The 26,244-nt window shown below is 43.6% G+C and overlaps 1 protein-coding gene across 1 annotated transcript in view; it reads right to left on the bottom strand.

Moving 5' to 3' along the window:
- LOC127007547 (contactin-3-like) overlaps window positions 1-26,244 on the bottom strand; it is a 249,851-nt gene that overhangs the window by 159,647 nt on the left and 63,960 nt on the right. The gene's annotated exons all lie outside the window — the stretch shown is intronic.

Raw genomic sequence — 26,244 nt, 5'->3', positions numbered from 1 at the left:
TAGTAATAATAGAAGGACGAGGAGGAAAGGGAAGAGGAGGAGATGGAGGAGCATACAGTTTCTCATTTTTTCTCAGGTAATGTAAATAACCAGGTGCAATACATTCTCAGTTCACTAAATAGAATAAATCCCTTTGATGACATGTTGTGTACACGTGTCTGTCTTCGTGTCGACGGGCGGGAAGACAAGGCTCACACTCACACACACGCATCACGTATTTCCAAAGAGGCCAACTCGTACAAAGTAGCCCCGGAACGTGGCCCGCGGGAACGGTAAGGGAGGGGCGTGTCTGGCGTACCAACACCACCCTTGCATGCGGCCTAACCCCCCCCCTCCCCACACCCACCCACCCCACTGCCGCCGCTGGGTCTCGTGCATCAATCTTTGGCGTACCCTGACCTGCTTTGTTCCACTTTCCCTCCGAACTATTCCCGACGCGTACACACATCGCGGAGGGACGAGGGAACACGGGAAGCAGCGCTCGTTCCCACACTTCTGCGTCGGTTGTGTTGGGCAATCTTGTGTACTCTGGTCTGGTCTGCACCGCCGCTTGCCCCGTGGGACTGGTGACGCAAAGACTGGGACGCCTCGTATCACATTTTAATTGCTCTTTTATTTACACATCCGCTTTTGGGTTTTGTACTTAAATCCCTCGCCGGCATATGACCACAGATGTTGCGCCGACTAAACGAAACTTTCCAACTTACTTTTCCCTCGTGTATCATAGCGGGGTTCGTTCCATTTCATCCTCCCCTCTCTTCCCTCAAGATATAGATAGTTCCAGGACGGAGAATGGAACACAAAAGAAATATACACGTAGCTCTCCATTACATCAAACTCCCTCTCACCTTTACTTTCGGGTTAAGTCTATTTTTCCCTTCTTTTCCTACCACGACAAGCTATTTCATCATGGAGTGCTGGGAGACTAGGAGACGGCACATCAATTATCCCCTTACTGACAACCTTTTTTTCAGCTTTGCCTGCGTTGAGCTGATTTCCCTTCACCATTGTTTTTACAGTAGAGGAAACAGTTCAAGGTAAAAAAAGAAAAGAAACAATAATGAAAAAAAAAAGCCCGCTACTCCCTGCTCCTACAAAAGAGTCGAGAGGAGTGGCCGTTTCCGTGGTGATTCAAAGAGGAATACAAAGGTAGACATATAGCAAAAACAGTTTCCTCAGAGTACCACTTCTGTGTACCCCGGTAATTGTTTGTCCTCCTTTCCCTTCCCTTCCCTTCCCTTCCCTTCCCTTCCATTGCACGCTATGGGGTTAGAAAGAGAAAAGATGATAAGGGATGGGGAAGACACTTAAAGAGGTTCACTGCTAAGCTCCCTTGACCTCTGCTTAACCTTTACTAAATTAAGTTTCCTGCAGTCCGTTTCCCTGGTGATTCAAAGAGGAAAACAAAGGTAGACATATAGCAAAAACAGTTTCCTCAGAGCACCACTTCTGTGTACCCCGGTAAATGTTTGTCCTCTCGCTCTTCCCTTTTACTGACGGCGGTTTAGTAATTCAGGAAGCACGAAGAAAACCAGAAGTAACACAATTACGGTTTTCCACGACCTCAGGATCTCGGGTATCATTTCACCGTACTCTCGTAATGTTTCTCCTCCTTCCTTCCTTCCCTCTCCCGGCGCGTTAGTGATTCAGGGAAGGGGGAAGGAAAGATGGAATGAAAGTATAAATCCCCTCGTCTGACCTTAAGCGTACTCTGGTAATGTTTGCCCTTCTCTTCCCCTCCCCTCACGGTCTGTTAGGGATTCAAGGAGGGCGAAGGAGACGTGGGAGGACGCATAAAAGTTTTGCAATACTATTAGCGGCCCCTCTCTCGTGTGTAGACGCCCCAGTGTTTGTCCTGCTTCCTTCTCCCCTTCCGTCTATTTCAGGGAGAGTGAAGGAGCATTATGGTTTCCGAACAGAAGAGGTCCACTTTTTTTTTTTTTTACAACAAAGGAGACAGCTCAAGGGCACAAAAAAGGAAGCAATAATAAAAAAAACCCGCTCATTTTTACTTTCGTACACGTGAAGATATCTGGCAATTACTTAAAACCACTTCTGTCTATCTTCTCTTAGCGTGTTGGTGCTTCAGGAAGAGCGAAAGGAACACAAGGGCACAAAAAAATAAACAATAATAAAAAAAGCCCACTCATTTTTACTTTCGTACACGTGCAGATATCAGGCAATTACTTAGAGGCATTTCTGTTTATCTTTTCCTTCTATTGGCGTGTTGGTGCTTCAGGAAGAGCGAAGGAACACAAGGAGACTCGTTTCAGCCTATCGTCACCCTTGCCTCAGTGCTATATCCAGGAGTCTTAAATATTCTTCAGTCCGTTTTGTCCTGGGTGTCTCTCGTTCTCCGTGTGTAGGTGCCTCCAAGAACACAAGGGAAGGAACACGAAAAGGTCCTCGATACAGCTCGCGTGACCAATCTCTCTCGTTTGGTCTTCCGTGGCCTCAGGAATACGTGAAACAATCTTGGTCAATCTAGCCAGGGAGGGTGAAGGGAACAGGACGAGAGACACTATATAGGAGGAATCTTTAACGTGTAACGGACATGTTTTCTCTTTTACATTTGATTTGTAATAAAAAGATAAATAAAGTAAATAAGTATAAAAAAATAGAAAGAAAAGATGGGTGACGTCACTGAATTTAAAGTGGTAGGAGGGATGGATGTGTTTTAGCTTGTAAATAAATAAAGAAAATCGATCAATACATGAAAAATATTCTTCCTCTAAAAGCGGATGATAACTATTAGACAAAGGATACGTACGATTGAACCAGTGTGTGATGGCACGCTGCTCCGCCAGGTGCATTAAACTGCTCCTTTTTTCTCTTCTGCTACCTATCAAATCAGGTTGCTGGTGCGTTAGGTGTTGTTTATCTCGCTATTTATCTATTTTTATTGTTCCTGGAGCGTCCCTCATCGCTACTCACGGCACTGGGCGAGTGTTGTGTGACCTGAGTGAAGACCTGGTGATAGCGATCCGTTCCAGGTAATGCAGACACACACACACACACACACACACACACACACACACACACACACACACACACACACACACACACACACACACACACACACACACATATTCTCTCTCTCTCTCTCTCTCTCTCTCTCTCTCTCTCTCTCTCTCTCTCTCTCTCTCTCTCTCGCAGCACTACATTATTTTTCCACTGATCACGACAGCGCTTCCAGTAATTAACAATTCGATTATTAATTGTGGGACTATCACAGAAACCATTATATTGAAGTGATTTGATTTGCACGTGATTAAATGCAGTAAACATACCCATAATCTGCGCCTATCACGCTTTATGAGTTTTCATGTTGATGCAATTAAGATAAAATTATCCCCCCTCCCCGTGGTACTTTACATTTCGATATTATAACGGTATGGGGATGTTACAGAGAGGAAAGTACGGTACAATATTACGGTACAGAGTTTGTTTTGGAAGAGCTCTATTGTATGAAAGTAAGGTACATAGGAAAGTACGGTACAATATTACGGTACAGAGTTTGTTTTGGAAGAGCTCTATGGTATGAAAGTAAGATACATAGGAAATTACGGTACGGTTCATCTATAGTATTGATATTTTCGGTATTTATTTATTTCCAACGATACTTATGCATTTTTCTTCCCCCCTTAACCCTCTCCTCTCCCCCCCCCCCCACCACCACCACTACCCACACCCACACACATCCGTTTTTCCATCGTCAGTGCTAGTGTATTTTTCCATCTCATGTAGCAGAGGAAATGTTTTAGCTGCATCCTGTTCTCTTCATGTATTATTTAAAACTGTTGCCGTGATTGGACTCCATATAATTAATATTTAACGTTGCATGAAAAGACCAAGTATTGCTTTGTTTGGGTGACAATAAACAGAAATGCGCGGTGCTCCGAAGCGAAGTATTAATGGCCTGCACTCTGACAGTTTATGCTTGCTGCTTTACATGTCTTAGTGTCTTTGCTTAATCCGCTCCGCTCCCTCTCTCCCTTCTCGCCCCATTCATTGGAGGCAATAACATTAGTTGCCCCTCCATCCATTAGAGCTCTGGGAAGCCTTTGCCTGTATAATTCATCGGGGGAAGGAAGGAGCATCATTCGCCCCGCAGCCACTCAACCAAAACAGCTTGCACAAACAGAACACTTTTGAGAATATTGAGAAGTAGTTGAAACAGATGTGACGTAGGAATAATAGTTAACAAATATAGTATAAATAGATAGTAAGAATGGTAAGTAGTAAAAATTAGTAGTTAATATATATGGATACTCTTTTAACCGAAGCTAAAAATAATAAACTAATGTATGTAAAAAAAATCTTGTACAATAAATAGTTAACAAATGTAATATAAATTGATAGTCAGAATGGTAAGTAGTAAAAACAAATAGTAGTTAAAATATATACTCTTCCACCCGGAGATATAACTAATAAAACCACTGTCTGTAAAAATAAATTCTGGCCGGAAAATAAACAGCGTCCCTCTTCTGTTCGTCTGGAGTCAGCGGTACCCGTGGCTAATCTGCTTTGGACTCTGCTTAAGCATTTCCCTCGGCGCTGGGTACTCGGGGAAGGGGGGCAAGCCACGGGGGAATGGCTAAAGAGGGGCTTGTTAGGGAGGTAGTTAGGGGGATTATTTTGAGCAGGGTTATGAGGTAGTTGAATTGGGGGGCGATGGGAATGAGAGTTATGTAATCAAGGGTCCCATCTACACACCGTCATTAGAACTTGCTTGAATAATTTTCTTTAGATATTTATATGCTATTTGTTTACTGCTTTAGGTCACAATACAAACTTAATAGAATGGGATGCAAGAAGGGGAGGGAGGGAGTGGTCGACTGTAAGAGGCAGGGAAGCAGAGGGGGGGGGGGGGGGGGCGGGTGCATGGGGAAAAAAGGGAAAGGAAGTCGGGATATGAGAATGATTAGCGGGGGAAAGTGGTAAGTGGAACAGAAAAAAAAAAAGGAGCAGAAAAGTGGAAGAGACAGGGATTGAATGGAGTGGAGGGAACTGAAGGATAGGGGAGTAAGGAAACGGTGCAGGGAAACAAAATAGGGGTAAGAGGCAGGGGCGGGAAGGGCAATGGTTGGACTGTCCGTGGTGGCAGGGGAGTCAGGGGTATGAAGAGATGTAGTGGGAGGGAGGGAGAGGTATGAGGAGGCATGGTGGTAGGGGACAGGGAGATAGGGATGAGGAGGCGTGAGGGTGGCAAGGGAGGCAGAGGAACAAGGAGACAGGTTGTTGTGTGGCAGGGCGGGGCGGGGCGAGGCTTTGTTTAGTCCGCCATGTCAGAACAGGATTAAAAGTTGAAGGGGAATTTGCATACTCGTTAAGGGACCTGATTTCATGCACGCTCCTCCCTTCCTTCCTTCCTTCCTTCCTCCCTTTCTCCTTTCTTCCTACCTTCCTTCCTCCCTGCACTTCATTCTCTCGCAATCCCCTCTCTCCTTCTCCCTGTTAATTCCCTTTTCTCATCAATCACCTGCTTATTTCAACTTTTTTTACCTACTTTTTATCTTGCCTCTTCTCTATTGCTTTTCTTTTCTCTCTTGTGCTTGTTCCCAGTTACTATTCTTTCTTGTGTTCTGCCATTGTTAGTTTCTAGTTTTGCATATTTTTCTCTTCATCTCTAAGCTTTCATGTTGTGTCGGCATCCTCCTCCTCTCCTGAATCTTCTCTTTCCTCTCTTGTTTTTGTCCCTAACTTGCCTATCGAAACCTTGTACCATTTTTTACTTCCTCACTTCTCTTCATCTTCCTCCATTTTGCCTTCATTCTATCCTCCCTCCGATACATAGTTCAATTTTCATTCATTTCTAGTTTTTGTCCCTATTTTTCCTTCATTAACCTTGTACCGCTTCTTACTTCTTTCTTCTCTTCATCTTCCTCCATTTTGCCTTCATTCTATCTTCCTTTCGATACATAGTTCAATTTTCATTCATGTCTTGTTTTCGTCCCTTTTTCCTTCATAAGCCTTGTACCGCTTCTTACTTCCTTACTATTTTTCTCTAACTTCCTCTACTTCGTCTTTACCCTATCCACATTCCTCCACCTTATTCCTTCTCTCTTGTCTTGTTTTGGTCTATCTTACCCTCATATTCCTCCACCTTATTCCTTCTCTCTTGTCTTGTTTTGGTCTATCTTACCCTCATATTCCTCCACCTTATTCCTTCTCTCTTGTCTTGGTTTTATCTATCATACCCTCTTAATCCCCTACTTCTCTCCACCTTCCTTCTCGTTTCCTATACCCTATCTACCTTTCTACTCATTACTCCCTTTTCTTTCATCCTTTGCACCCGCCTCGGCTTCCCCTCATCTGTTCTTTTTCCCTCTCCTTTGCCTTCGTTCCCTACTCCTCCTCTTCACCTTTCTTCCTCTCGTCTCGTCGCTTCTGTTTCTTGCTCACGACATCAACGCCCACTCCTTCCCTTGTTGCAATCTTCCTCGCCATCCTTTGAACTCGTCTTATTTTTCTTTTTTTTTTTGCCTCTCCCTGCTTCCCTTCTTGTATATACCCTTCTACAACTCTCCTCTCACCTCATCTCATCTGCTATTCTCTCTCGTAACATAATTCTTTTTGCATCCTCTACTCCTGGATGTCTTATTTTCATTGTGTCTTTCCATCTATTCTTTATATTTGTTTATTTTTTGTGCGTTTATTTTTTTCCCTTGCTCCATCTCACGTTCTTCCTTTGAGTCTCTTCCGTTTATTTCTTGTTCTGGTCATTTTCAACACTTATTTAAACGGTTTTTCTTCACTATTCTCTTCCGTTATTTCTTGTTCTGGTCATTTTCAACACTTATTTAAACGGTTTTTCTTCACTATTCTCTTCCGTTATTTCTTGTTCTGGTCATATTCAACGCCTTTTCTCCATTATCCTCCTCTGTTATTTCATGCTCTGGTCATATTCAACACTAATTTAAACGCTTTGTCTCCGTTATTCTCATCCGTTATTTCTTGTTCTGGTCATTTTCAACACTAATTTAAACGCTTTTTCTCCACTATACTCCTCCCTTTATTTCATGTTCTGGTTATTTTTAACACTTATTTAAACGCTTTTTCTCCACTATTCTTGCACGCCCTTCCCTCATTCTAACACCGTGACATGACAATTTAACCCCTTCATGTTTAAGCTGTTGACCTCCTTGTCTCTTGTTTATTTGTGATTCCTCGTTCACCTGCCTGATCTAAATACACACATACATGGCCAAGAATCCTCCACGCCGGTGTAGCATCTAATATCCACGCCCCCGTCATTATTAATAATACGTATAATTTGCCCTCCGCCAGCCATTATCATACATATAATTTGCACTCCTCTTGAATTATTCGCACTCCCCCAGGCAACATAATAAGCACTCCGTTTTAGAAACATAATTTTTCCCAATCATTATTATTTAATACGTATACAGAATTAAGCTATTTTTTTCACCTGACATAACCTAACTTTTTATTTATTTTATTTTTTTATTTTTACGTCGCGGCCTATTGCGCCGGTAGGCTTCTTCCCGGTGGGGCCTGATGGTTGGCCCAAGGCTTCTTCCCGGTGGGGCCTGATGGTCGGCCCAGCCTGTTCTGGCGCAGGCGAGTGTTTATAGTGGCGCCATCTTGCATTGGCTCATGCTGCCCTCCCGGAGCTCATCTTTAATCCTAGAATCTAGAGTCCGGGTTGATAGGTGGTCTTCTGGAGAGCACCTAACCTAACCCAATCTAAACTAATCATTATAAAATTAGAAATGAGGTTGAGACTGGGGAGTGTATATTATTCAGAGGGAGTGTATATTACACGTATAATATATACTGGGGAACTGTAAATTGTCTGTATAATAATGACTGGGGGGTGGAACTCACTCGTATAAACACGACTGGGGAGTCCAAGCTCAGGGGAGTTCTAATTAGACGTGACACCGGCATGATTCAGTTTCGCATTCTCGCCTTTGTATTTATATTTTGTTGCTTACTTCTTGTTCTGCTCTGCTTTGTTACGTCTCATCTCATTTATATGTCCCGTTCAGTTCTTGCTTTGTTTAACCTGAATTGTTTTTCGTGTTTTCATTTTGTTTACTTCTCTTCTGTCGCTTTTCACCACCAGTAAGAGTTTGCTGCCTCGCTGACAATGTTTGGTATTTTGCTGCGTGTCCTTGGTTTGTTATTTCTTTTCCCTTCACGGTTTTCCCTTCATTGGAAAGGTTTAGCGTTTAACGTTTTCTGCATTTATTTACAAGTTTCACTCGCGGTTTCCCCGGGCATCGGGTACGAGCATATTGCATATATTCTGTTATGCTCCCCGTTATGGAGACATGTCCGCGAGGTGAGTCTCGTGGCAATGCAATTTTTATGTCATTTCCTCATGTTTGGTAACCTGAACACTTATTTAATGATTTTTCTCACTCTGTCTCATCTTAATCTTTATGTAACGTTTCTCGTCAACAGGATTTTGCTAATATACGTTCTAGTGACTATGTATTATATTATTTTACATAGCATTTTGATCTCCTTACATCGTGTAATTCGCTGTGCTACATTCAGAACATTACCATTGCTCTTCATCCGCCAGTCAAGGGTTGCATGATTTATTTAAAATATATTCAACGTTTGTGCCAGATATATATATATATTTTTCTCACTGCCTTTGCTCCGGGCGGTAAAGTGTACATCCTAGCGAGCACATCCTGTTGCTGTTGTTGTTTTTTGTTGCTTTGTTGTTGTTGTTGTTTTTGTTGTTGTTGTTGTTGTTGTTGTTGTTGTTGTTGTTGTTGTTGTTGTTGTTGTGTCTGGCCTCCAGCGCATCGCCCCGAAGGTGGAATTATGTAAAGGTTTTCCGATGCTGCCGCTGCGTTGTGTGGCATGTGTCTGGGCGCGGCGACGCCAAAACAAAAGCCTCGGCACAATATGAACAGAGCGGTGAAGTGCCAGTGTTAGTGTTAAGTAAGTGTGTTCGTGTTTAGCAACGTTTTCCCGTAATATGCATTCCAATTACTTTCCACCGACACTAAAAAAAGACGGAAAGAAAAGGAGTACGTATATAAAAGTTAACAGTTGCTTTTCCAAATGTTTGCTTCTGATGTAATGCCATGAAGGTAGCTAAGCAAAAGTCTGATTGTTAGTACTGATAAGAGTAAGAGAAAAAAGATGTTTTCAATTTCCTAATGCAAATATAGATTCGTGCAATTATGTAAAGTGGGGCAGTGTATTAGAAATAATGGTAATATATATGTGTGTGTGTGTGTGTGTGTGTGTGTGTGTTTCTTATAAGCACACACACACACACACACACACACACACACACACACACACACACACACACACACACACACACACACACACCAGACAGACAGACAGACAGACAAGCGAAATGACAGACATTCGGATAAACACACACAATCATAGAAACATACATAGACACACTATTAGTAAAATAAAGTAAAGCAGGTGGAGACAGGTGAGGCAGGCGATGAAGGCGGCGGGCGAGACAGGTAGTTGGTGAGGCCGGAATTTAATGGCTGTTACCTGCGCTAATTAACGGTCACATAACGACTTGATGGCGTCTGTAATTACGGTCTCCACAGGTGTGTCTCGCCACGTTAATTTGCTACAACAGGTGACATCATTGACTGACTTCCTCACTTTGGCAACCATGACCTCTTTTTTGCTGCTTGAACTATTCTTGTTTGTTTGTTTCCTTGTTTGTTGGTGTGTGTGTGTGTGTGTGTGTGTGTGTGTGTGTGTGTGTGTGTGTGTGTGTGTGTAATGGTCAATCCGGAATCTTTCTTTCCGTTTCGTTCTCGATTCGCTTTTTTTTTTCATTTTGTCCTAAATTTCTGTCTGTTTCTGTCCCTTCCTAAAACCCTCCCACTGTCCCTCCCTCCCCCTTTCCCTCATCTCTCTCTCTCTCTCTCTCTCTCTCTCTCTCTCTCTCTCTCTCTCTCTCTCTCTCTCTCTCTCTCTCTCTCTCTCTCTCTCTCTCTCTCTCTCTCTCTCTCTCTCTCTCTCTCTCTCTCTCTCTCTCTCTCTCTCTCTCCCTCCCCACCCCCCACCCCCGTCCCTCTTTCCATCTCCTCTTTTGATCCCCTTCATTTCTCCGTCCCTGAACCTCCTCAACCACCTTTTCTGATTCCCTCCCTCCATCCTTCCTTCTCTCCTCCCTCTCCCTTACTGCTTCTCCCTCTTCCTCTCTTCCCATCCCTCCCCTGCCTTCCTTCCCTACTCTTCCCTCTCCCGTTTTCCTTCCTCCTCCTTCCATTGCCCGCCATGCCATGTGTGTGTCGAGGTGAGTAGTGTTGATGCCTCGCGACCCTCGGCATTATTGGCCCCGATACAAAGCACGGCAGCGGTGGTAGTGGTGGTGGTGGTGGCGTGAGACGATGATGTGAATGCTGAAGTTTATTGCCAGCCAGCCATGTAGGACCACTGAACCAGCCTCACGCTCTGTCCCTTCACCCGTGCAGCCTTTCTCTGTGTCTGTCTGTCTGTGTTTGCTTACCTGTCTGTCTGTCTGTCTCAGTCTTTATAAATCTCCTTCTGCTCCGTATTCTCTTCCTCCTCCTCCTCCTCCTCCTCCTCCGGCTCTTTCTTCCCGTTTTCCTTCCCTTCATCCCTGCTACTTCATATCCTAGGCCTCTTCGTTCTCCTCCTTCCTTCGGCCTTTGAGCTCTGCCATCTTGCCTGTTCTTTTTCCTTAGCTCCTCCTCCTCCTCCCTCTTTTCCTTTTCACTCTCATCCTCTGTCCACGATTTTTTTTTTTTTTAGGTTTTCTTTTATCATAGTGTATTCTTAAAATTTCTTGATATATAAGTAGTTTCGTATAATTATCTAAATTTGTAAAATTTTAATATTTTGTAACTATTTTTAAGCCAGTAACGACACCAGAGTTCTGTATATTTGAGTGACTATATGAAGATTTTTCTTAAGTGCTGAAAGAGGACTACAAATTGGAAATGTTGTTATATTAACGAAATTAGCATTCTGAAATAACTTCCGATTTATGTATGATGTTTTGGATTTATGTACATTTGTGGTAAAAAAAAAATATCTATCTATTTCTATTTATCTACAATTTCCTTGCGTTCTTTCTCCTTCTGTCTTTTCATATTGCCACCCTCTTTTCCTTTTCATCCTCCAGCACTACCTCAATCTGCTCTACCTTCTATCCCAGTGATTTTCTTCTGTGTTTTGTCTTCATTCTCCTGCCATCTGCTTCCTCCGCATCCCCTCTCACATATAGTAATTGAGTCGAACCAGGACGCTAGTATTCTCCAGGATGAACTAAACATTGTATGACTGGGCGGATAAATGGCAGATGGAGTTCAATGTAGGGAAGTGCAGTATTCCTAGTGTAGATAGGAACAACCCCTCACATGCTACCCCACTCTCCGGAATTGGTCCATTATTAATATATCTGTTGGTTTCAGTTCTTAAACCTCATCATATGTTTTCTCTTCTTCCCTTCTCTCCTCCTCACCTTCTTTATCTTCCGTTTGTGCTCCTCCTTTTGCCTCATCTTATACAACCTTTTCATCGTCCTCTCCCACCTCCTCCTCCTCCTTCTTCCCCCTCTACTTCCTCTCCACTTAGATCCACTTCTTAGGTCTCAGTATATGTTTTCTCCTTTTCCCCTTTCTCCTCCTCCGTATTTTCTTTTTCCTCTGTTTCTGTTCCTTTTTTTTTGCCTCTTATACATGCAGCCTTTTAATCATCCTCTTCCACTTCATCCTCTCCCTCCCCTTCCACCTCCTCTCCACTTCTTATACAATCTCTTCATCATCCTCTTCCACTTCATCCTCTCCCTCCCCCTCCACCTCCTCTCCACTTCTTATACAATCTCTTCATCATCCTCTTCCACTTCATCCTCTCCCTCTCCCTCCACCTCCTCTCCACGTAAAAGCAAAACAGTAAAGGTCACAACACCCACCCTCCCATCGCGGCCGTCACTGCAACCCTCTCTAAGCCTCCACGCACTCACTGTGACACATCGGACATCAAAGAGCCGTAACAGCAAGAGTTAGTCACCTCCGGGCACTACCACAATCACCACCACCACCACCACGCAGACGGACGGACGGATTCCCTTCCCTATCGCCTGTGCCATTCGCTTTAGGCCCATCACATTGACCCCGCGGGAAGCAATGAAGAGGGAGAGAGACAGAGAGAGAGGGAGAGGGAGAGAGAGCGATGTAATGCAGGTGAGTGGGTGCGTTTAGACAGAATCCTTGAGTCTGGGAGCGCCGGGCGTGAGTTCAAGTCTCGGCTGCTGCATTAGATTAATTACGAGGATGAATTCTTTCCTAATGGAATCTAAAGTTTAAACATAGGATCGGAGGACACATAATGGGGTCTTTCTCTTTACGGCTGCTAAGATAATGTAGTATTAAAGCATGAATTTAATATGGTAATGGGCTGGGTTTTTTTAATAGAAGGAATACTTGGTTATGTTAAAGGGTATGTAGGCGATTGAGGAAAGAATGGGAGCTTAAAGGATAAGTAATAAGAGGAGCTGAACAGTGGATAATGGATGGAGTCGAGGCTACGAAGGTAATTATAACTCTTAAGTGCTGGTCAATTAAGGCTTACTCTTGCGTCCGATTAATTACGAAGTTGTATTAATCCGCAACATGATGGTAGAATTATCTTATTGTAGTGCGGAGATTTATTTATGTTTGAAATCAACGAGAACTCATATCCATACCCATAACATTAATTTAATTTATGTCGGGGTTTAATTCTCCCATAAAAATAGCAGAAGGGTGTCCTAGCAGTCTTGAATTAGGGTATGGAATGGGGTGGAGAGCTGTCATTTTCAGGGTATTGTAGCATGGTATTGTAGCGGTCTAGAATTGGGGTATTTACTAAGGTGGAGTGGTATCTTTTTAATGGTATCGTAGCAAGTTAGAACAGGGGGCTTTACTGGGGTGGAGTGATATCTTTTTTAGGGTATCGTGGTAGTCTTGAATAAGGTGGAGTGATATATTTTTTAGGGTATCGTCGTAGTCTTGAATAAGGTGGAGTGATATATTTTTTAGGGTATCGTCGTAGTCTTGAATAAGGTGGAGTGATATATTTTTTAGGGTATCGTAGCAGGTTTGAATAAGGATGTTGACTGGGATGAGGGGATATACTTTTTTAGGGTATCGTGGTAGTCTTGAATAAGGTGGAGTGATATATTTTTTTAGGGTATCGTAGCAGGTTTGAATAAGGATCTTGATTGTTGTAAAGGGATATATTTTTTAGGGTATCGTCGTAGTCTTGAATAAGGTGGAGTGATATATTTTTTAGGGTATCGTAGCAGGTTTGAATAAGGATCTTGATTGTAGTAAAGGGATATATTTTTTAGGGTATCGTCGTAGTCTTGAATAAGGTGGAGTGATATATTTTTTAGGGTATCGTAGCAGTTTTGAATAAGGATGTTGACTGGGGTGAGGGGATATATTTTTTTAGGGTATCGTGGTAGTCTTGAATAAGGTGGAGTGATATATTTTTTAGGGTATCGTAGCAGGTTTGAATAAGGATGTTGACTGGGGTGAGGGGATATATTTTTTTAGGGTATCGTGGTAGTCTTGAATAAGGTGGAGTGATATATTTTTTTGGGTATCGTAGCAGGTTTGAATAGGAATATATTTCTTAGGGTATCGTAGAAGTCTTCAATAGGGTTCTGGATCGGGGTAGGGTTACATCTTTGTTATCTTGGAATGCCCTGAAAAATCAGTCACTGTTTATGTCACCGCTCTTCGGCCTGAGACTCAACAAATTTACCATGATCCTACACCTCTTGGTTTTATTTTTTCATGTCTAAACTTATCTCGTCCCTTGTTTGAATACTAGTCCCTTCTGAATACTAAAGAACCCATCATGCCAAATCCATACTGATCAATTGTTTCAAATTTATGACCTATCAGATAAAGGACTTAGCGGCTTAGGGATAGGATACAGTTATTACTCAGGATATGGTTGATACAATACCCCAGCCACCATCAGCATCATCATTACCACACATTCAGCCGGAGACGCTAATCACAAAATCGTCCAATCGTTCAATTGCTGCCTACTACCACTTTTGATGATCACGTGATATTCAGAGCAAGTGTTGCGTATCAGCGGCTTCACGGCCGGAAATAATAACAGCATTATGTAGCTCGGTGAAAAGGGGATGCTTTTTGCCGTTCTAATGAGAAGCTTTGACATGTGTCGATCTGTAGGAGATTTATGATAAGCACCACCATCACTCCCTCCACCACCACCACTACAATCACTATAGTCGGTTCACCCGAGCCTGAAGTGTGCGTTATCACGCACCGGCAGTGTGCAGCCACACGGCGTGTGCGATTTCGTGGATACTGTATGCTGCCAACGCATAGTAAACAGTCGTCAGTGTCAATAATATGCAGGCAGCAATAACAAATACCGTCAATCATAGTCGATTATGAGTTAAAAAAAATATTAGTAATGTCGTGAATAGCTGTTTTGTTGATTTACAAGGTCGCTGATTATGATTATTAAACAGCCTTGAAGCTGTCCACCACCGAGAAAATTAGCAGGATCTATATTAATAAAACAGCTATTTACGACATTACTAATATTTTTTAACTCATAATCGACTATAATTGACGGTATTTGTTATTGCTGCCTGCACATTATTGACACGGACGACTGTTTACCATGCGTCGGCAAGCATACCGTACCCATGAAATCGGACACACCGTTGCGCGATAATGCACGCTTCAGACTCGGGTGAACCAACTATACCTCCACCACCACCATCACCCCCTTCCGCTACCACCACCACCACCACCCTCTGCTACACCACCACAATCACTACCAATAGCACTACCACCACCACTACGATCACTACCACCACCACCACCATCACCACCACCACCACGATTACCACCGCCACCACCGCTGTTACCATCACCTCCACGACCTCCATCACTCAAACGTCATGTCGAGTTTCTATCCCTCAATATGTCTTTAGTAACATGCTTTTTGTGTGTGTGTGTTGAATTTTCCATCGGCCAAGTGTATCTATGTATGTTGTCTTTCTCGGTCTGTCTATCCGTATTTCTCTTTGTCTGTATCTGCCTATCAATCTATCTTTCCGTCTTTTTAGTGTACCATAGTGAAAGGTAATACACAAGGATATACTCAAAGAAACTAGAAGGCTACACATGACTGGTTGGTCTACACATGGAGGCAGGCGAACTGTAGTCTAGTGTAGTGCAGCGTGGAGAGGGGCAGGGGTGTATTGTAGCGTGGAGAGGGGCAGGGGTGTATTGTAGCGGGGTGGGGGGCAGGGGTGTATTGTAGAGTGGTGCGGGGCAGGGATGCAGGGTTATGTAATGAAGCGATGCGGAGTGTAGTGAAATTAAGGGCAGGACAACGCAGCCAATTGGAAAGTGTAGTGTTAGGACGGAAGGGAAATTAAAGGGGAATGATGTTTAGTGGACAGTGGAATAAAGTGGAGGTGCTTTTATTTGATCGTGTATGAGGAGGGAAAAAGTTAATTAGTGGTTATATGATAGATCCATTGGCACAAGACTATCACCCTAAAAAATGTGATTACGGTAATGGGTCTGTTTGTACGATTCACTGCTTGGAGGGCTTTGATTTATTAAGCTCTTGGTAAGACTTTTTTCAATAATCAGCTTTTCGTGTTTTTTCGTGATTTACTGTAATGTTCAGTCAAAGGCGCATCGCAGTGAGTCGTCAGAAGTCACAAGAATAAAAGTCGTTCCAGAAATTCACTTTACTGGAGATCTGCATGGATTTTTTTTATTTTATTTTTTTATCCTCATATACTTTCTCTTCAATTATGTTCACGTACCGAGTCGCCAAACCCTACGTCAAATGCCAGCAAAGGAAAGAAGGAAGGAAGGAAAGGAAGATCGCTGACAGTAATAAAGAAAGAAGGAAATAATGAAAGAAGGAAGAAAGGGGAAAGGGAAGGAAAGAAGAAAAAAAAGTGGGGAGAAGGATCAATAGAAAGACAGAAAAAAGGAAGGAAGGATAGAAAGGACATTAGGAAGGATGGAAGGGAGGATCGATAGAAAGAAGAAAGGAAGAAAAGAATAGGAGGACAAGAAGAAAAAAAAAGGATGAATGAAAAGAGACATTATTCCAGAACTTAACATTAGGAAGGTTTGCACGAATACAAGACCATTTTACTTATTCATAATCCTCTCTCTAGTTAATCTTCAATTGTGTTCAGGTATTGTGGACTGAAGCCTAGATTAAATTTCTATTTGTATATGATAATAGTGCTGATCGTGTTGTTTTGAGCGTATCCGTGCCAACACTGTCCCTCCACCTCTATGAACTTCCATATTATCTCGCCCTCTTTCTCCTTTCTCATTGCTTTCACTCTCATCTTCTCTTTCTCGGCGTCTCTGGTGTTTGGGGGCTCCTGAACAGGCAGCTTATTTTTATTTATTTATTTATTTATTTTTTACATCCCCGTCTATAGCCCCGGTAGGCTTTCTACAGGGGACAGATGGTCGACCCAAGCCCGTCGTGGCGCAGGCAATTTTTTATAATGGCGCCAGTTATGCTTGGCTCATGCTGCCCCCCGGAACTCATTCTTGATTCACTGGACGGTTTCTTCTAGAGTCCGGGTTGATGGGTGGTCTTCTGGACAGCGTGTGGGTAGTCTTAGGCCACTCGGCGGTGACTGAAAAATCCCCGGTGGTAGCGTGGGGATTCGAACCGACGTTGTACATGGCGTGGTGAATATGAGCCCAGCACGCTAACCACTCAATCACCGCCTTACCATTATAGTGTCCTAACCCCTCCCTCTATACTTGCTTTGCCTCATGTAATAATAATAATAATAGTAATAATAATAATAATAATAATAATAATAAAAATAATAATGGGCTGTGATCATCTCGGTACACTCACTCTTACGCCCCCCCCCTTCCCATGCGCATAAGGCCGGTAATAAGGTAATACAAACAACGACTCCATACAGTGAGCAAAGGGAGGGAACGAGACAAAGAGATCACCACTCTGCCGCGCCGGTGCTTATAATGAGGGAATAGAACGTGTTCCCTGTTATCATTGGCACCTTTAAGCGTTATGTATGGGCCATATATTCAGTTAATTTACTTGCCCTGTGATATACGGGGCTAGTAATACAAAGAGAGGTGCGTTAGTTTTATTTCGTTGACTTCGTTCAGGATTCCGGATATTTGGTTTGTTTAGAGAAAGAAGAATTGTGAAATGTAATGTAGTGGACTTTGGGACATGTTCTGTTTTTTTTTTTTTTCTATAAAATTTTAAAAAGTGGAACGAACGGTGTGCGGCAAAATGTTACTGTAATGTTAGGGGAGCGTGCACGGGTTGTTGTTGTTGTTTTTGTTGTTGTTTTTGTTGTTGTTGCGGTGCCTGCCATGTAGCCAGTCCTCAGGGGAGAGTCCGTAAATATTCATTTTTTATGCGTCCATATCTTTTTCCGCTGTGATTTATGCATAGCCATATGAATGTGCCTCCCCTAACACACACACACACACACACACACACACACACACACACACACACACACACACACACACACACACATTCCTCTCTGCATTACAATTTTTTTTCAGTCGACATTTTTGTGTGTGTGTGGAGAGAGAGAGAGAGAGAGAGAGAGAGAGAGAGAGAGAGAGAATTTTGCGGAAACTCGTCCTTGCACGGAGTAATATAAACTTGGTGGCGTCGCTTTGTGCCGCGTTAATTGCCGCGCGTGTGTCTGTCATTGCACCTGGACCCCCCCCCCCCTCTCCCCCCCCACCCACCCATCCACCGCCCGCCCACTCATCAGCTCCCGTTGCCTCACTTGACTCATTTTCGGCCTTCCTTCCTCCTCCCTCACGCCATTTAAGCCACACTCACACACACCTACACTTGGCAATTCCTGACTTTCACTCCACTTTTCCTGACTTTCACTCCACTCTTCCTTCTTTCTCGACTCTAACGTGCTTCCACATTTCTTTCTCTCCCCACACATCCACTCTTCCTTCCTTCCATACTCCAACCACCGTCATTTCTTCCAAACATCCAATTATCACCCTTCCTTCTACTCATTTTGACGTTTTCTTTTTACTTCACTATTCCTTCTTCCTACACATTCTCACTTGCTTCCTACTACAGTTTGTTATAGTTTGAAAATATAGTTATTCAATCTTTTATTCGGGGGCACATGGCCTTGGAGTTGCGGCGCCAAGAATAAATCCTCCAATAATTATAATCAATCAATCAATCTTATATCTACTTATCATCCTTCCTCTGTTGACATGCATTCACCCTTCCTTAACTTTCTCCGTGCTAACCCTTCTACCTTTTCGCCTTCTCTCATCTTACTTTTTATCCCCGTCACCCAACCTCACCTTCTCCCGGATCACCTCATCCGGTTACACACACTCAGAGTAGCGGGCTTTTTTTTATTATTATTATTGTTTCCTTTTTTTGTGCCCTTGAGCTGTCTCCTTTGTTGTAAAAAAAAAAATCAACGTATATCTTTACCTTATCCTTACCTAATAATTACCTAGCACACTTCACCCTTCTGCCCTTACCTTAAAAATATAAATAGGATGTTTTCTTCCACAGCAGCATATGTTCGTACCCAGTCACTCTCCCACCGTCACCTAAATTACCATGACGCTCATCTACATTCTTTCCATCCTTCTTTCAATCCCTCTACGCCGATTTGCATAGCGTACCCTCTTTAGCTTACCCGTCTAACTCTCCCATTCTGTTCCGTACTCAAATTTTCACGTTTCTGCTCTGCATTTGCACTCTTTCTGGCCTTCTTTCAAGCTTTGTTTCAATCTGTCTACACCTGTTTTTATAGCATACTCTCTTTAGCTTACCCGTCTAACTCTCTCCCATTCTCTTCCGTCCTCAAATTTTCACGTTTCTAAATCTGCCTCTGCACTCTTTCTGGCCTTCTTTCTGCCTATTTTCAATCTGTCTACACCTGTTTTCATAGCATACTCTCTTTAGCTTACCCGTCTAACTCTCTCCCATTCTCTTCCGTCTTCACATTTTCACTTTTCTACACTCCTCCTCTACCTCTTCTCATAGCGTTCATATTTTACTTCAGTCACGTCTTATTTCCGCTCATTTTGTACCCCATATCATTCCATCCATTTCTCTCCACACCTGATCGCGTTTTTCTACACTCCGTCTTCACCTGTCATCATTTCGTTATTCTTTTTTCCTCCGTCCCGTCTCATTTCCTCCCCTTCCGTATCATCCTCGCTCATCCCTTGTCTCTCCGCGTCTCTTCCCTCATTCCGTCCCTCACCGCCTCTCCCTCCTCCCGCCTCCGCCGCTGCCGCCTTTCACGGTTCACGGTTCCTTATGACTTGCAAACTTCCTAAACAGCTTTGGAACACCTCCCGAAATTAAGTTATCATCAACTTTCTTTTTACGTAACGTCCGCCCGCTCTCCTGCTGCTGTTGGTGCTGGTGACGGTGCTGCTGCTGGTGGTGGTTAAATTTTGTTGTTTCTGTATTTTGCTTCCCTTCTCTTCTTTTTTTTCTCACCTCCACTTTCCTCCACTTTCACTTCATTGTCATTCTGTTTACTCCCATCTCTTTTCCTCTTTCAGCCTCGCCAAACATCACAATCTTCAAACTTTTTTTTTCACGCCTCCACTTTCCTCCTATTTCACTTCAATGCCATTCTGTTTACTCCCTTCTCTCTTTCTCTCTTTCAGCCTCGCCAAACATCACAATCTTTCCACTTTTTTTCTCGCCTCCACTTTCCTATTTCACTTCAATGCCATTTTGTTTACTCCCATCTCTCTTCCTCTCTTTCAGCCTCACCAAACATCCCACTCTTCCCACTCTTGACCTTCTCTTCCCCCCCCTAATTCTTAACCTCTATCCTCCTTCCTTCCTTCTCCGAGAGCTAATTGGCGAGAGCATTCGTATTTCAGCGCGACAACCTACCATTACGCTGAAATAACATACGCTTGCTTCTTGGACTTTCTGAATGCAGGTAACAACTTTATTTTCGTCCCTTTTGAACCCGCGTGCTTGACCTCTTCATAGTTGTGTGTGTGTGTGTGTGTGTGTGTGTGTGTGTGTCCAATTTTCAAGGAGAGGAAAGTGCGTTGCTTCATGTCATGCGCCGTATTTTACTAGTTTTTTTTCTGGGTGTGGGAATGAGATGTTGTGGAAGGGTGAGAGAGAAGGGAGGTTGGAGTGTGAGGAGGGGTGACAAGGGTGATGGGAAATAGTGTATGGTGTTTAGGAAGACGTGGATGGGGTGAGGAAGAGACGTAGAGAGGGAAGAGGAAAGGATTAACGGATGTAGGAGGAAACTTATACCGTGTGTCCCAAGTTTCTTTAAGGTTTTAGTGATGGAAAGTAAACAATCTGTGTAGTGTGTTTAGTTTACTCAGGTAAGTTGGTGTTAGGTAAATGGTGTTGTTCTTTGTAGTTGTGATGATAAAGGAGGTAATAGTGAATAAAGATGCAAAGAGAGTTGAAGAGAGTCGTTACGGGTCGAGGTGGATAGGTAGCAGGTGGAGGCGAAGAGCATACGTGTGGAGGTGTAGGGAGAAACAGAAGGAAGCGTAGGAGCAGGTGGAGAGGAAGAGAAACGTTACTTGTGAAGGTGGAGACAGCTAGGGTGAAGGGAAGAGCAAGTTGTGGACGCGAATACACTGTTGCAGGTTGAGAGAGGGACCGGTCGAAAGTGTATGCACGAAGTAAAGGAATAACACATTTATAAGCAAAGGGAGGAACAGAATATACAGATGGAGGGACAAGATGAAGGGGAAGAGAGGGTTAGCATGTAAAGGCGTTGGTTGGACGAAGAGAGAGGAGATGTAGGCGGAGGGATCGACTGGTGGGCGTGAAATTTAGGAACAACACAAACAGTTAAAGGTAAAGTAATGACAGAATATACAGGTGTAGCGTTAAGGTGTAGAGAAGGTTAACATGTGAAGGTGTTGGCTGGACGAGGAGAGAGAGGAGATGGAGGTGGATAGAGAGAGGTGGAAGTGGAATGAAGAAATATCACTTCCAACTAAAGGTTAAGGTAGGAACAGAATATACAGGTGAAAGGAACAGGTGTAGGCGAAGAGAAGGTTAACATGTGAAGGTGTTAGCTGGACGAGGAGAGAGAGGAGATGGAGGTGGACGGAGGGACAGGTGGAATTGAAATGGAGAAATAACACTACCAACTAAAGGTTGAGGTAGGAACAGAATATACAGGTGTAGCGTCAAGGTGTAGGCGAAGAGAAGATTAACGTTTGTAGGTGTTAGCTGGTGGAGGAGAGAGAAGATAGAGGTGGACGGAGAGACAGGTGGAAATGAAATGGAGAAGTAACGCTACCAACTAAACGTCAAGATAGGAACAGAATATACAGGTGAAAGGAACAGGTGAAGGCGAGGAGAAGGTTAACGTGTGTAGGTGTTAGCTGGACGAGGAGAGAAGATGGAGGTGGAGGCGGAGGGACAGGTGGGAGATGCCTTGGAGGTGAAGTCAGAAGTCAGGTGGAGTCATGGGAGTCCGGGGCAGGTGAGGAAGGTAAAGGTAGAGAGAAGGAGCATCAGGGCCAGGTGACGGGGCTGGCATGGGCGTGTTGTGTGGGCCATTTGTGAGGTAAAGGTGGCCGTTTGGGGCAAGCACCTACCTGGAGAGAGAGAGAGAGAGAGAGAGAGAGAGAGAGAGAGAGAGAGAGAGAGAGAGAGAGAGAGAGAGAGAGAGAGAGAGAGAAGAGAGAGAAGAGAGAAGAGGGTAGAGGGAAAGAAGAGCGAGATAGCGGGAGAAGACAAAAAGAGGAAAAAGATAAAATATAGTAAAAAAAAGAGCAAAGAGAATATTGATTTTCTATCACGTTGTAAACTCGTATTTTTTTTATCATGGTGTAGTTAAGAGCTTTGTGGCCAACACGTATACAAGTAGTCCATAATCTGGTGTGGGTAACGTGTTCCAGGAGGATGAGTGTCGCTAGCTTCAGAATTTTCTCCGCACTGTCAAAAAACCGACGGGGAAAAAAGGTCCCGGTAAAAGTTTTAATATCAGGAAGGATTATTTCGTAACAGTCGCCTAATTAGTTGCTCTGACGGGGCGCCGCAGGGTGGGGAGACGTGCTTAACAAGACTCTTTTCCTCCAAACTTTCTTATTCTTTTTTTGTATAATGGCATTCCCGCCCCCTCACGGCCCCGGGCTCGCGTTTGTTTACTGCTGACTTCGGGTTGTTTTTGCAGCTTTATGGATTTACGGTGGAAGATATACCTTTAGTGGTGTGGATGATGGCGGTGGAGGAGGACGTGGTACAGTTTCTCGGCACACACACACACACACACACACACACACACACACACACACACACACACACACACACACACACACACACACACACACACACACACACACACACACGGAAGATTAAGTTAGATAGTCGAGTGCCTGGATTTCCATTTCCTTTTGTCCTCCTTATCATCAGCCGTTCCCCTTCACCTTGTTCGTCCCCACCTTGCTGCTTGTCCTACATTAGTTTGCCCTCCTTTTCCTTTTTTTTTTTTACTGCAAAGGAAACAGTTCATGGGCTTAAAAAAACAATAATGAGAAAAAAAAAGCCCGCTACTTACTGCCCTCTCATGTTTGCCCTCCCTCTGGAAAGTTATATAGGCCTAGTTGAGTGCTTTGATTATTATATATAAGGACAGTGAATCATGAATATTGAGCTTCGTGTAGTATTGAAGATAAAACACATACAGTTTCCCTTGTAGTGGTGGTGTGTTGGAGAGTGTGAAGAGAAAGGAAATGTATGTCAGACTGGAGAATAGTGTTTGTTGGTTCCTGGTTTTGGGGTATTAATAGAGTAAGGTAACACCAGAGGCGGTGTGTGTGTGTGTGTGTGTGTGTGTGTGTGTGTGTGTGTGTGTGTGTGTGTGTGTGTGTGTGTGTGTGTGTTTGTTTTAATGGCATTCTCTACGCTAGGAAAACAATAGCAATGTTAGCACAAAACGAGAAACACACACACACACACACACACACACACACACACACACACACACACACACACACGCACACGCACACTCACAGGAAGTTATAGCGGTAATAATAGCGTTCACCAGCAGACTTTAGGGAAACAGTTTCGCGAGCGTTTTATTTTGTTTGTAATTTTCGCGCCCTTTAATATGATTCCATTTCGCGTCCGGGTTAGCACGGGAGGGATTATCGTGATTGTTATTAGTTTGTGTTGCCGCGCCGCGTTAGCATTCAGAGCCCTGGATGTGCATTGTTTACTCTGTTTGCTGAATCTCCAGGTATAGTTTAGTTCACCCTTTGAATCATGAAACTAAAAAAAAACGTGTGTCTGTATGTCTGTGAGTCTTTTGTGCATGTCTGAATTTACGTTTTTCACACACACACACACACACACACACACACACACACACACACACACACACACACACACACACACACACACACACTGCCTCCTCCTCTTCCTCAGTGCCCATTAGTAATCCTCTTAATACAACTTTTCCTTCGCCCGTCGACCATGCTATGCCTTCCTACACACCCTCCTTCCTTCCTTCCTTCCTTCCTTCCTCTCTTTACTCATTCTCTCTCTCCTACCGTTTCCTTTTCCTCCTACCTCTTTCCCTAATCCTTTTCCTCATTCTCCCAGTCACCATTCACATAACCCTATATATTTTTACCCTTCAGATTTCGCTTTCTCGTCCTGACCCACATTATAGTATTTCTGTGTGCTTTCCCTCCTCTCCTCCTTTTCATTTTCCTCTTTCTCTTCCTCATTCTATTTCTTGTCCTTGTCCATTTCCTTTTGTCCTCCTCGGCCTTTCTCCTTCGCCTTGTTTGTCCCCACTTTCCTGGTTGTCCTTCGTTTGTTTGTCCTCCTTTTCCTGTTTGTCTATCCTCGCACTCCTGTTTATACTCCCGTTTCTTTTCACACGTTACGGCACGCCCATCACTCCCTCTGCTCCTTCTACTCCATCACACCTCCTCAGTCATACTCCCATTTTCTTTTACCTCAGTTCTACCTATCCTCATTTTCTTTACCCTCTTCATTTGCTGCCCTATGTATCACCTCTTTGGATTTTTTTTAGGAGCAGCGAGTAGAGGGCTTTTTTTTATTGTTTCCTTTTTTTGTGCCCTTGAGCTGTCTCCTTTGTTGTAAAAAAAAAAAACTTCTCTTCCTCTATTTCTCCCTATCAGTCCTTCTCTTCTCGTTATCTTGTTCGTCTCCCATTCTCCTTTCTTCTCCTTTCTTCTTTTCTCGTTCCTCCTTTCTTCCTTCCACCAGCCTTTCTTCCACTCCATTATTTTCCTCTACTTTCCAGTCTCTTATTTTCCACTCTTCCACTAGCTCTCTCCTTCCTTCCAAGCCTCCCCTTTATCCCTTTATCGTTTCCCTTCCCTTCATCACCGCTCCTCCCTCTCATCTTCTCCCTTTTCTCTTTCCTCTTTCGTTATCACACCTCTAGTAAATTTCCTTCCTTCTTTCCTCTCTCCTCTCTTACCTGTTTCCTCCCTCCGGTACTACCTCCCCTCATCATCTACCTTTCTACTACCCTTTTTTTCCCCTCCGTAATTCCACCTCCCACCATTATCACACCTTCGGAAATCTTCGTCCTCTCTCTTCTCATTTCCATTCTCCTCCCCGACCGACTTTCCCTCTTCCTCCGCCCCTCCTCCTCATGCTCCCTTTCCCTCCCCCCACCCTGCAATCCTCCTTTCTCCCTCCCTTGCTCCCTTATCTGTTCCCATCCGACGGACCATTCCTTATCTATCGCCCTCTCTCTTCCCTTCTCTCCCTTCCCTCTCTTTCCTCTCCCTCCTTTACCTTCTCTTTCTCCGCTTCTTCCCCCCTCCCTCAGTCGTCAATAGTACTCGCTCTCTACCGTTCCATCTTCCCCTCAACCCCTTCTTCCCTGCCTCTCCTTCCTCCCTATCTCCTTTCACCTTCTCCACGCCATCCCACTTCTCCTTCTCCCCCTCTCTCCCTCCCCTCACTTTCTTTGTATACTCCCCCTTCTCTTTCCCCTCCCACCATTTTAGGAGCAGTAAGTAGCGGGCTTTTTTTTTCATTATTGTTTTTTTGTTTTTTTACGCACTTGCATTGTCTCTGCTGCAAAAAAAAAAAAAAAAATCCTCCTTGCCTTTTCTTCCTCTCTCCTCCTTCTCTACATCCTTCCCCCTCTCCTCCCTTTCGCACTCCTTCATATCAGGCTTTCCTTCCTCCTTTCTCCCCTCACCTTCTCCACTTACTCTCCCCTCTCTTCCCCTTCCCCTCCTTCGCCCGTGTCTCTTCTTACTACCACCAAGAACTACATACCTGCAAAAATAACACAGCTGCAACTTGGAACACATTAAAAACTATTATTCCTAGTAAAACACAGAGCACGACCCACCCGCCCCTTGAGAACATAAGTGAAAAAGCTGAAGATTTTAATAACTTCTTTGCGAACGTCGGCCTAACCACATACGAATCAACGCAAGAATCATTAACAGTCGAAAACCGTAATCACCTTAACGAAGCTCCTAACATCCCGGTCGCGCCCTCTACCCCCACTAATCTCGCGCTTTTCAGACCTCAGCCAGTAGACCAGAACACAATCATCTTAACTGTAAAACAGCTTCAAAATACTAAATCGTTTGGTTGTGATAACATTTCCCTAAGGTTTATCAAAGACTCACTTATAGTTATCATCTTCTACCTCACAACCATCATAAATACCTCAATCGTCACAGGCATCTTTCATGCCTCCTGGAAAATGCTGTTATCCCACTATATAAAACGGTAACCCAGACGAAATAGGAAATTATCGTCCCATCTCTCTACTTCCAATTTTTTCAAAATATTAGAAAAGGTAGTTGCCAATCAATTAATGTCATTCCTGGAACGTAACAAACTTCTCTCCAACCCAACACGGCTTTAGACCAAAACTCTCTACAGAGACAGCGCTGCAAGTCATTACCAATAAAATTTATGATAATATAGACAACAAACAAATATCACTTTTAACACTCTGCGACCTTTCTAAAGCCTTCGACAGTGTCAGCCACACCATCTTACTCCGAAAACTTCAACAGATTAATGTTGACACCTACTGGTTTGACAATTACCTCGATGACAGGTCACAGTCAGTCCGCATCAAAGACATCGTCTCATCCAAGAAATCAGTAGCCTTTGAGTCCCCCAAGGCTCAATACTAGGCCCAACATTATTCAATATCCATGTAAATGACATATCTACCTATATCAATAACTGCCTTCT

Source organism: Eriocheir sinensis, chromosome 35, assembly GCF_024679095.1.
Source record: "Eriocheir sinensis breed Jianghai 21 chromosome 35, ASM2467909v1, whole genome shotgun sequence".
In the NCBI taxonomy this organism is placed as follows: Eukaryota; Metazoa; Arthropoda; class Malacostraca; order Decapoda; family Varunidae; genus Eriocheir; species Eriocheir sinensis.
This window is presented reverse-complemented; position numbering and strand designations above follow the sequence as displayed.